Source organism: Cinclus cinclus, chromosome 8, assembly GCF_963662255.1.
Source record: "Cinclus cinclus chromosome 8, bCinCin1.1, whole genome shotgun sequence".
NCBI lineage: Eukaryota > Metazoa > Chordata > Aves > Passeriformes > Cinclidae > Cinclus > Cinclus cinclus.
In genome coordinates this window covers 30,247,353-30,259,725 of record NC_085053.1, presented here as the reverse complement: position 1 = coordinate 30,259,725, position 12,373 = coordinate 30,247,353, and positions in this window count along the sequence as shown.

Sequence of the window (12,373 nt, the reverse complement as noted above, 5' to 3'; positions counted from 1 at the left end):
ACTGGGGCAAGGGCAGAAATTCCTGATCTTCCCCTGGCAGCCTGGGGAATGCCCAGGCAGGCTGGAATTGCTGCATGCACAGCACCCACAGAGCTGCTGGGGACAGGTGGAGAGGGGGAGAAACGGGCTGGAGAAGGGACTTTTCCAAGAAAGGCTTGCAGAGCCAGAGCCCTGCTGCCACAGGAGCTGTGTTCCTGGCAAGTGCCAGGGCTGCCATGAGCAGCAAAGGCTTCGTGAGGATTGGGCACCCAGGACTTCTTCATTCCTCCAGAGCAGCATCCCAAAGAGTTCAGCTCCTCCTCCAAAAACACAAACGTGGCAGCTCTGGGAGTTTCTGAACTGCAGCAGGCTGGAAGCAGTGGGTGGAGGTGTGTGAATTTGTCAGGTCTTCTCCCTTTTCTCCATGTTTTAGTTATAAACTCAGTTCCAGTCCATTTGTGCCACATCTGAGGCTTATTTTTTAAAAAAGCTGTGCCTTAAGGCATTTTCTTCACCCTTTTGGAGCTCACAGCCTCTCATGTCTCCTGTTTTGTGGCCTTCAGGGTGAAATTAAATGCAAATACAGTAAAATAAGCTGATATTCCATGTACCAGGTACTGTGGAATTCAGAGGTCTTACAGACAAATGAAGACCTGCATCTCTGAGGAATTTCTTGCACAAAACCTTTACTTTTACTCTTTTTACTCTGTTTATAAAAGTAACTCCTCGGCAAAGAATCTGTGCCTTCACTTTTGTTCTGCATTCTCTGATTCTGGTCCACATAAATCTGATTTTATCCAGGTGATGTCTGAGTCCAGCCTAAAAGCCCAGGTTTAGCTTTAATTGAAGACCCAGCATAAATTTAATGGATTAAACGCATTTTTCAGTTTGAATTGCTGGAGCCTGCTCTGTGCTGAGCTATTCCTGGGTGTAACAACTACAGGTTCATCAGTGCTTCAGTTACTGGTTGGTGCTTGGAGGGGAAAAACGGGCTCAAAAACTGCCTTGCAGGAGTCAGACTCTGCCTTGTTGGAATTATTTGGGACTGGAAAAAGCCTGCTGTGTGCAGAGGATCCCTTTTGTTCCCTCTGTGTACTTTTCTTTTGGGAAAGAGCTCAGCAGAGCTGCTCACTTGTGAAATATGTCGGGATGACCTCAGCTGCTGGATCAGCCCTGGCCAGCACATTCCTGAGGGGATGGAGGCAAGGAACAGGGAACCCACTCCTGTTATCTGTTCCTTTATGGGAACAGCAGGGTGCTGTGTCTCCTGAGCACCATCCATCCCGCATGGAAAACTGGGAATGTGGCACTGGGAAGGGTCCTGCAGCAGGTTCAGGGCAGCTTGGTCTTAATATCGGGGTGGCTTCACCCCAGCTCACACAGAACAAAGCCTTTTGTCCTGAATATTCAGTGTTTGGGATGGGCAGGTGTGTCCCTCTGTGCTGGGGTAAAGTGGAGAAGCTACTTCATCAAAATTGGAAGGAATGGGAGCCGTATCCAAAAAAAAAAAAAAAAAAAAAGAGAAGGAATGGGAGTTTTATCCAGGTGGGAAGGAATGGGGTTTCTATCCAGATGGGGAGGAATGGGAGCTGCATCAAAAAAAAAAATAAAAAAAAATAAAAAGAAGGAATGGGAGCTGTATTCAGATGGGAAGGAATGGGAGCTACACATTTGTTGTCAGGAGAGGAGGAGGAGCTGTTCCCTCCAGCCATGACTCTGTGAGGTGCTGCATTTTCTAAACCTGACCCAAGGGGCTGAAGTGCCCCTGGGAGCTCTCATTCCCATTTCCATGGGTTGGGAAGCTCTGTCTGTGCCACGTTTCTTTAACCACGCCGTTCCAGCCAGGTCTTTCTGTGTTGTCCCTCTGCCCGAGGCGTTTTGGGAGCTGTAGAGCACAGAAAATCCACGTGGAGATCAAGGTTTGCTTCAAAGCACTCGTGTGTGTCCCAGCCCTGTGCTGTTCCAGTGAGAATAAAATTCTGGAGTGACTCTGGCGTTGTTTATGCAGGAGCTGCTGGGATGGGGCCAGAGCAGATTTTATCTGCCCAGTGATCCAGGAACTACCTGTGGGAACTGCTCTGCTGGGAATTCCAGCCAGGTATCCCCTGGGGAGCACAGCACCTGCACCCCAAACCTGCCCAGGTATCCCCTGGGGAGCACAGCACCTGCACCTGCACCCCAAACCTGCCCAGGTATCCATTGGGGAGCACAGCACCTGCACCTGCACCCCAAACCTGCCCAGGTATCCATTGGGGAGCACAGCACCTGCACCTGCACCCCAAACCTGCCCAGGTATCCCCTGGGGAGCACAGCACCTGCACCTGCACCCCAAACCTGCCCAGGTATCCCCTGGGGAGCACAGCACCTGCACCTGCACCCCAAACCTGCCCAGGTATCCATTGGGGAGCACAGCACCTGCACCTGCACCCCAAACCTGCCCAGGTATCCCCTGGGGAGCACAGCACCTGCACCTGCACCCCAAACCTGCCCAGGTATCCCCTGGGGAGCACAGCACATGGGACTGGAACCTGCACCCCAAACCCAGCCCAGGATCTGGGGTGTCCCAGCAGAGGTGAATTGTCTGCAGCACCCCCATCCAAGGCTGTTCCCATTTTTTATCCCATTATTCCCATTATTTTACTGGGGTTTTGCATTTTGGAATTTTAATAGGAGATTTTTGAGCTCCTCGGGCAGATTGACACAGGGGAGCAGCACTGGGGTGGGCAACCCCAACCCAGCAGAACTGGGAAATCCCTGAGTGCCACTGGGTCTGAGATGACACAGGGGTCCAGGCAGGCAAATCTCAGAATCCCTGAGGTTGGAAAAGCCCTCCCAGACCACCAAGTCCAAGCTGTGCCTGATCCCCAGCTCATCACCAGCCCAGAGCACTGAGTGCCACATCCAGGCTTTCCTTGGACACCTCCAGGGGTGAGGACTCCACGAAATCCCAAATTCCATTTCCCAGGTAATGGCAGAAACACCTCAGAGCCAGCCCCAGCCCCCACTGAACAGCTGGGTTTGAGTTTCCCTTGATCAGTTTGATCTCAATTTAAAAAAATAAACAAAAGGTAGCACAGAAGCCGGGTTTGAAAACGAGCAGAGCACAGGAGAGCTGTGAAGGCAGAGAAAGCGAGCTGGGACCACAAAAGGCAAATCTGATCTTCAGCAGCAGCAGGAAGAGCCTGAGCTGATAGGTTTGGTTGCCCAGAGATAGCAGAAAGCTCCCCAAGACTGTGCTGGCAGGACAAACAGCTCCTCCAAGGTGCACCAGGCTCTGCCCAGGGTTACAGGAGCCTTGGAGGGATCCCACAGCATCCCAGACTGGGTTGGGTTGGGAGGGAACTTCAATCCCATCCCATTCCCACCCCTGCCATGCACAGGGACCCCTCCCAGTGTCCCAGGCTGCTCCAAACCCCAGTGTCAAGCCTGGCCTTGGGCACTGCCAGGGATCCAGGGGCAGCCACAGCTGCTCTGGGAATTGCACCCTGTGCCAGGGCCTGCCCACCCTCCTAGGGAACAATTCCTGCCCAAAATCCCATCCAGCCCTGTGTTACAAAAGTGTGTTTTCCAGGATCACACCCTGCTCCAGATCCTTCCTGGAGTTCTTCACCCCCCTCCAGTCTCTTCCCTGGCTACTGAGGTCCAGCACATTTCCCAAACCTGTTGAGGGCTGTAGGACTGGCCAGGTGTGTCCAGGCTGAGCCCTGCAGCTCCACAGGTTCCTGCTGGCTTAATTAATTAAATTAATGCAGCTTTTCCCTGCAGAACGTGGCTTACAAATTAACTCTGCTGCTGCTGCTCCATGGCTCGGCTGGCCCCGGGCAGGAGGAAGCGTGGGCAGCACCTGGGCACCACCTGGGCACCACCTGGGCACCACCTGAGCACCACCTGGGTTGTGCTGGGGAGGGTCTCTGCTGGTCCTGCTGCTGCAGCTCCATCCCAGCCCTGCATCCCAAGAACTTTCCCTGCTCCCCGTGGGCAGTTCTGCCCTTCCCAGCTCCACTGCCATCCCCAGGGAGCCCTGGATGTCACCTTGGTGTCACCCTGGGTGTGACCCTTGTGTCACCTTGGATCCCACCCTGGATCCCACCCTGGTGTCACTCTGGATGTCACCCTGGTGTCACCCTGCTCCCTGCTGCACACGCTGCTGTCCCTCCCTTCACTGTGTGTGTCTGTAATTCCTGGGAAGCACAGCAGCAGTTTTCCATCCAGCTGCTGCTGGGGCTTTGGGAAGGGACCTCAGGGTTATCCCAACATGCTGAAGGGAGTGAGCCCGAGCCCTGAGGAGGCTCGGGGGCTCTGTCCCCCCTCCAGCTCCCTGCCTGTTGTGCTCCTGCCTTTCCCTGTGGGAACAGGGAGCACCAGGACTGCCCCATGGCCCCCTCAGCTCTGGGCTGGCCACTGCAGCTCCCCTGGACCCTGCCCGCGGCAGCCCCTGGCTCCCTCCAGCTCTGCCTTCAGATTTTTCAGGGATGAAGTCAAAAGGAGAATTAATCCTGAGCTCAGCCAGGCTTGTCAGCAAGACAGAGCAGCCCCAGCAGTGCCGGGGGTGCAGGAGCTGAGCCCCCCCTGCACTCACAGGGCACAACATGAAAGAGCTGCTCTGAATATGAAATATGTCATATATGCCCAAATGCATTTTGTAAAAGACAATGTATTTATGTTTGGGGCTGCTTTGTTTGAAGAATCCATCGTGGCCAGGGATAGAAGCCCCAGTTATTTTTGTTTCTGTAAACACAGTGGTTGGACAGACCTTGCCCCCCCCTCCCCACGCAGGCTGTTTGCTCCGAGGAGCCACAGTTCTTCCATGCATCCATCAGGACAAATAAATTCAGCATTTATAACAGCTGTGGGGCTGGCAGATGAAAGGAAGTGTTCATCCCCTCTTGGAGTGGCTGTGCAGTGGAGGATGTCATTCCCAGCAGTTGGTTTGTGTGACAGGTTGGAGTCGAGCGGATTTTGTCTGATGTGTTTTAGCTCCCTGGCTCTGAACGTGAACAGGCCTCAAGGAACAGAGACAAAAACAGGCCTGGAAACCCTCTGCCCACATTTGGGCACGGTTTTGTCCCATCCTGGCCTCAGAGGGAGCTCAGAGCCTGGCAGTGCCACCAGAGAGCTGTGCCCACCCCAGAGGGGCTGCAGATCAGAGGAGGGTCTAGGACCCAAGCCCAGAGAGGGTTCACCGAGCCAGGGGACTGCAGCTGCAGGGGTTTGGGCTGGAGGTGCCCTGGCACAGAGCCCAACCACCCCAGGGCATCACCCCGGGATGGGGATGCTCCAAAACCCCCCTGGATCCCAGCCCCCTCCACCCTCCCCAGCACAGGCACTAGGACCTCTGCTCTGCTCTCTGGGACTGAGAGGGATCTGCAGCCTGTAAATGCCACAGCTTTAAACATTCAAACCCATGGAACTGTCTGGGGACAAGGTGGGGATCGGCCAAAGCTTGTGCTCAGTGACCCTGGAGGTCTTTTCCAACCTGGACAGCTCTGTGATCGTGTGGGTGTTTGGAACATGGAATCTCTTGTGGCACATGGCTGTCCCAAGGGCAGGGCAAGGCCACCAGCTCTGTGGGACATCTCCTGTGCCTGAGCAAACCCAGCAGGGCTCAGTGCTCAGACAGAACCAGCTCCACCTCCAGGCATGTTTACACTGCCACGGCCAAGAACTCCCTGTCCCTGTGTCCCCTGCTGCTGGTGACAGGCAGGGACACGCTCGGTGCCCGCAGCAGGACGTGCTGGTGGCAGTGGCAGCTGCCAGGGCTGCCCAGCCTGAGCGTGGCAGGGACAGTGTAGGAGTGATGGTGGGCAGGATGGAGGATGGACAGACGGAGACAAGAGATCTCTGAAGGCAGGTCTTGGAATTTGTGGTTTATGGCAAAGGGTGTGGGGGCAAGGGAGCTGCCAGGCACAGCTCGGAGCAGGCACCAGAGAGCAAGAGAGCAAGAGAGGGGAAGAGTAAGAGCAAAAACAAGAGCAAGAGTAAGAGAGTAAGAAAGCGAGGTTCCCGTTACAATACAGTAAATCTTCTGTGCTGAATATTCTAATTTTCACTGACCAATCTAGTACAAAATACAAATCCTACAGCATTTACACACAGCCTGTAAGAATCATTGCATTACCATGCTGTGTTCCATTTTAAACCCTAAAAACTCCTCTGTGGACCCTTCTGCCGAGCTGGCAGGGTCTGCTCTGACCCTTGGAGCTGTCTGCAAGCAGAGGGAATTGTTCAGTCCAGAGGGGATCACTCTCAGCTGCCCATACTCCTGTTTCCAGTTGTTCCATAATTAAGGCTTGGTATCTCAAAGATTGCTTTCATTTCAATCTCAATTATAGTTTCCATATTCTCAAAACCCTTTGCCAGGCAATCATATTGATAAGGTTTTCCTGTTTCATCTTCCCCAACAGGACAGCTTCCTTCCAGGGACACCCAATGCCACCTTTGCAGGGCTCATGCTGGAGGTGGCTCTGTCCCACCCCTCTGGTGGGGACATCACCCCCAGCAGCGTGACCATGGCACTCCATGGTCACATACAGAGGTATCCCCAGGACAGCCTGACAGCAACCTCCAAAAACAACCAAGGGTCAAACCCACTTAATACCACGGTTAAAATTAGGATTTCCTATAAATACATAACGGGGGGAAACCCCAGAGCATAAAGATCCACCCAAACCTGAATTTCTTCACATCAGCTTAACTCCCATCCTTCACAGGATGACTGAGTGCCGTGCCTCAGGCACAGCCGGAACCCAGGGAAGCACATCCTGGCTGATGGAAATGCAACCCATCCAGGAGCCACCAAACCTGTGCCAGGCTGCAAGGGGACAGCATTTAACCAGGGGACAGCATTTAACCAGGGGACAAAGCTGAGCTCTCGTTTGAACGTGGCCATTCCCAGGAATAAAGGGATCACCTGCGGCAGCGAGGGGACACCGGGGACAGCCTGGCCAAGGATGGGTTTCACAGGATGGGACAGCCTGTGCACACACCCAGCAGTGTCTGTTTGTCACTGATTGTCACTGATTGTCCCCATCCCGTGCTGGCATCACCAGCACAGCCCTCCCGGCCCGGCTGGCACAGCCGGAACAGCTCCATCAATACCCGGGGAGAGTTCCCAGAAACGGCACAGTTAATGAGTGCCAAAATCGGCACAGTTAATGAGTGCCAAAAATAGAACAGTTAATGAGCATTACCAATGGCACAGTTAATGAGTGCCAAAATCGGCACAGTTAATGAGTGCCAAAAATAGAACAGTTAATGAGCATTACCAACAGCACATTTAATGAGCACCAACAATGGCACAGCTAATGAGTGCCAACATTGGCACAGTTAATGAGCTCCTAACAATGGCACAGTTAATCATTTACAGCTGCTCACACTGGAGACATTCACAGCAAACACCTCCTGAGAACGGCACCGCTGTCCTCACTGTCCCCAGTGTCCCCAGTGTCCCCAGTGTCCCCAGTTGCCCCCCTGGGGCTGGGAGCTAGCACCGAGCTGTTTCCCAGGGCTGAATGCAGAGCAGGAGCTGTGGGACACTGAGGTGTCCCTTCCTTTGCATTTTTCACCCCAAACAGATGGAGGTGGATCAGAAAGTCTCCCATGGCTCCAGTGGTGACACTGAAGTGTCCCAGCCCCAGCCTGGGAACTGGGTTGGTTCAAAACGTTCTGAGGAGCAAGGGCCAGGCAGGGACAACTGCATTCCACGTTTGGGAATGTCCCTGCTCATGGTGACAGTGTCATTGCCCCCACGGTGTCACTGCCCCCACGGTGTCACTGCCCCCACGGTGTCACTGTACCCACGGTGTCACTGTACCCACGGTGTCACTGCCCTGCCGGAGCATCCCCCGTGTCCCCAGGGCCTGCTGGGCACTGGCACAGCTCAGAGCGGGTGCAGGTGAGCTCAGCACCCTGTGCAGTGCCCTGGGAAATGCAGTTCATGACTGGCAGGAGTTTCTCGGTGGCACTGCCCAGTGCTGGGTGGAAGATCCTCCTCGGGAAGGGTCAGTGTCCCCAGGTGTCTCCTCTGCTCTGATTGTCCCATCTCCACAGCCACCAGGCTCACCCCAAGCAGATGCCCCTGACCAGGAGGGTATTTTAATTCCAGTTTAATTGATCCAAAGGTCCCCATCCTGCCTGGACATGAGTTGTCCTTGGCTTATGCCACCTTGGAGTGGAAACCTGGAATTAAATCACTCAGTGCTGCTGGCTGATCTCGTGCTGTGACTCTGTGACCTTCTCCAGTCCTATTTAGAAATATTTCCCTCTTTCCTACACAAATGATTTTAATTAGCATATTAAAATAAAAGTCTAGACATCAGCCTGCCACCTGCCTTCAACTGCATTTACAATGCCCTTTTCCCATCCCCAAACTCTCAGCCTGGGATCCCCAGGGAGTGTCCCAGGGGTGTCCAGGCAGGCATTGCACATCGTGGAGAGTTCCCTGCCTGCATCCAGACCTCCGTCCTGCCTGTGGATGTGGATGTGGATGTGGATGTGGATGTGGATGTGGATGTGGATGTGGATGTGGATGTGGGTGTGGATGTGGATGTGGATGTGGATGTCACAGCCAGAGCTGTTCCTTAGTGCTGGAAATTCAGGGAGCTCTGTTGGGTTTGAAGGAAAAACACGGCGGGAGCTACACAGCCTCTGGAAAACCAGCTGCTCCCTCCTGACAAACAAGCATTTAGCAATGCCTGGCACCCCGATGGCCTTTTCCTTCCCAAGGAAACCAGGGTGAGCAACACCCCAAAAATGGAAGCTGTTATCCCACATCAGAGGCGTTTGTGCAAGCGTGACCCTGGATTTCAGGGTGGCAGCAGACACGGGGTGCCCATGGGACATTCCCAATCTGCTTCCCAGCATTGCCCCTCTGGAGACTCGCCCTGGATTCACACCAGGCATGACCCTTCCCGGAATGGGAGCTGCCACTGTTGAGAAAGGGTGGTGAGAGTGCAAGGGCTGATGTTCCAAAAGCTGCTGTTCCAAGGGCTGGCATTCCAAGGGCTGGCCTTCCAATGACTGGTGTTCCAGGGGCTGGTTTTCCAAAGATTGATGTTCCAGGGGCTATTTTTCCAAGGGCTGGCATTCCAAGGATTAATGTTCCAAGGGCTGGCATCCCAAAGATTGGTGTTCCAAGGGCTAGCATTCCTAGGGCTGCTGTTCCAATGACTGGTGTTTCAGGGGCTATTTTTCCAAGGGCTGCCATTCCAATGACTGGCATTCCAAGAGCTGCCATTCCAAGGATTGGTGTTCCAAGGGCTGCTGTGCCACAGCCAGCAGTGAGATGTCCCCACAGCCCCACCCAGGCTGGCCCTGGGGGCTGTCACTGTCACTGCCCTGCTGTAGCACAGCCCAGCTGCATTCCCAAAGCCCTTGGGTTTATCCATGCCGAGGTTGGAGCTGGTTGTCACCACGTGTTCCCAAACCCAGCCCTCTGGGGACACCAGTGCTGCAGTGCCACGTGTGGCCTTGTCATAAGTTTTCCTCCCTTTTGTGTCCAAGAGCACAGATCTGGAGCCAAAGCCCCATCAGATCCATCCTGGGATGTCCCTCAGGTGCCCCAGTCCCTGCTTTAGAGTCCAAAGCCCCATCAGATCCATCCTGGGATGTCCCTCAGGTGCCCCAGTCCCTGCTTTAGGGTCCAAAGCCCCATCAGATCCATCCTGGGATGTCCCTCAGGTGCCCCAGTCCCTGCTTTAGGGTCCAAAGCCCCATCAGATCCATCCTGGGATGTCCCTCAGGTGCCCCAGTCCCTGCTTTAGGGTCCAAAGCCCCATCAGATCCATCCTGGGATGTCCCTCAGGTGCCCCAGTCCCTGCTTTGGGGCGAGCTCCGTGTGTGCTGCTGTTCACTGCTGGTCCTGGCAGGGATTTACATCCTGCCAGGGGATTTGGGCACATCGGTGCAGCTGCAGGAGTGACCCCGGGGAGCTTCCTTGGTGTTTGCAGGGCAGAGCTGGTTTGAAATGCAGCTCCTTGAGGCTGATCCTCTGCTCAGGACACACTGCTGCTCTGGCACAGGGAGCCGTGCTGAAATCCTGGAGAGGTTTCCCAAGATCCCGGGTTGTGCAATGATGGGGACATCACTCCTTGTCTCTGTGTCACAGGGCTCACTGCTCCTGCCACCCCCTGGGCTCTGCCAGGTGTCCTGGAACCAGAGGGCTCTGAAATCCCTTCCAGCCCAGCCCGGTCTGGGATTCTGGGATTATCAATCCCTGAAGTTCTCATTAATTCCCTCTTCTCCTGGCTGCCCCTGCAGTCACACCTGGGTCAGGTGGGGCTGGGCTGAGCTCCCCGTGCCCGGGGACCTTCGGGGCCACCCCTGCAGCAGCGCCCCGAGCCCACGGGCACTTCCCAGGAAAACATCCCCGGCTCCCATCCCCAAATTCCCCCTCCAGCCGTGGGAGCCAGCACCGTGCTCGCAGCACCCGAGGCACTTTTCCCTTCTGGAGATGGATTTTGTGGCTCGGAGGGACCAGCCCAGCCTGGCCGACAGCAGAGTTCAGCTCTTCCAGGGCTCCCAGTGAAGTGTGTCCATCCCTGGGGACCAGGGCAGCTCCGGCTCTGCCGCTGGAATCGTGCAGAGCACGGGCGGCTGGACAGGAGCAGAGCCCCGGCCGGGCTTCCAGAGGCATTCCCAGCCCATCCAGGATCCCTCCGGGTTTCCAGAGCCATTCCCAGCACATCCAGGGTCCCTCCGGGTTTCCAGAGCCATTCCCAGCCCATCCAGGGTCCCTCCGGGTTTCCAGAGCCATTCCCAGCCCATCCAGGGTCCCTCCGGGTTTCCAGAGCCATTCCCAGCCCATCCAGGATCCCTCCGGGTTTCCAGAGGCATTCCCAGCCCATCCAGGGTCCCTCCGGGTTTCCAGAGCCATTCCCAGCCCATCCAGGGTCCCTCCGGGTTTCCAGAGCCATTCCCAGCCCATCCAGGATCCCTCCGGGTTTCCAGAGGCATTCCCAGCCCATCCAGGATCCCTCCGGGTTTCCAGAGGCATTCCCAGCCCATCCAGGGTCCCTCCGGGTTTCCAGAGCCATTCCCAGCCCATCCAGGGTCCCTCCGGGTTTCCAGAGGCATTCCCAGCCCATCCAGGGTCCCTCCGGGTTTCCAGAGCCATTCCCAGCCCATCCAGGATCCCTCCGGGTTTCCAGAGGCATTCCCAGCCCATCCAGGGTCCCTCCGGGTTTCCAGAGGCATTCCCAGCCCATCCAGGGTCCCTCCGGGTTTCCAGAGCCATTCCCAGCCCATCCAGGATCCCTCCGGGTTTCCAGAGCCATTCCCAGCCCATCCAGGATCCCTCCGGGTTTCCAGAGCCATTTCCAGCCCATCCAGGGTCCCTCCGGGTTTCCAGAGCCATTCCCAGCCCATCCAGGGTCCCTCCTGGTTTCCAGAGCCATTCCCAGTCCATCCAGGGTCCCTCCGGGTTTCCAGAGCCATTCCCAGCCCATCCAGGGTCCCACCTGCAGGATGCAGGGATGGGAGGGATGGCGGCGCTCCGGGAGCGGCAGAACAAAGCCGAGAGGAGAAATCCCGGCCGAGAGTTCCCTGCGTTGGCACCGGGAATGCCGAGGAATGCCAATGTCACAGCCCCGGGGCAGGAGCTGCTGCCAAGGGCTGAGTCCCAGGGAAGGGAGCCTCGCTCAGGGGCATCCAGTCCAGCACTGGGAACACTGGGAACACTGGGAACAGCAGGAATGGGGACGGACGGGGCTTGGCCCCCTCTGTGCCCAGCCCATCCCTCAATCCTGGCTCCTGGAGAGCCCCTCTCTCACACCAGACCCCAGGGAGCAGCTGCGCCTATCCCTGGATCCCTGGAGTGCCCCAGGCCAGGCTGGACATTGGAGCTGGGAGCACGCGGGACAGTGGGATGTGTCCTGCCATGGCAAGGGTGGCACTGGGTGGGATTTACGCTCCCTCCCAGCCCAAACCAGTCTGGGATTCCAGGATTCTGGCATCTTCCACCTTTTGATTTCACTTCTCATTCCCAGGGTTTCCTCCTGTGGGTGGGCTCAGGCTGCCTGGAGGGCTCTGCTGCCTCTGGAGCTGGGGACTGGGATCGATTTTCAGGACTGGGGATCACCAGGATTTCTGGGATCACCGAGGCTGGAGCAGATCCATACACAGGGCAGGAACAGGGACCTGGACACGAATGGGGCCCTTTTCCCTGTGAAACAAAACTCACCTCCCAGTTTCCTGATGTCAGTGTGGAGCAGGCATTTGGCACTCCAAAGGCAGCCAGGGTTCTACGTGATGGCACCTTGGGTCTGGGGAAATCCTGATCCACTCACAATTTTAGCAGGCAGAAGACCAGACCCTGGAACAGGGACCTGGACACGAATGGGGCCCTTTTCCCTGTGAAACAAAACTCACACTCGACTTTCCTGAGCCCCTCTTGGTG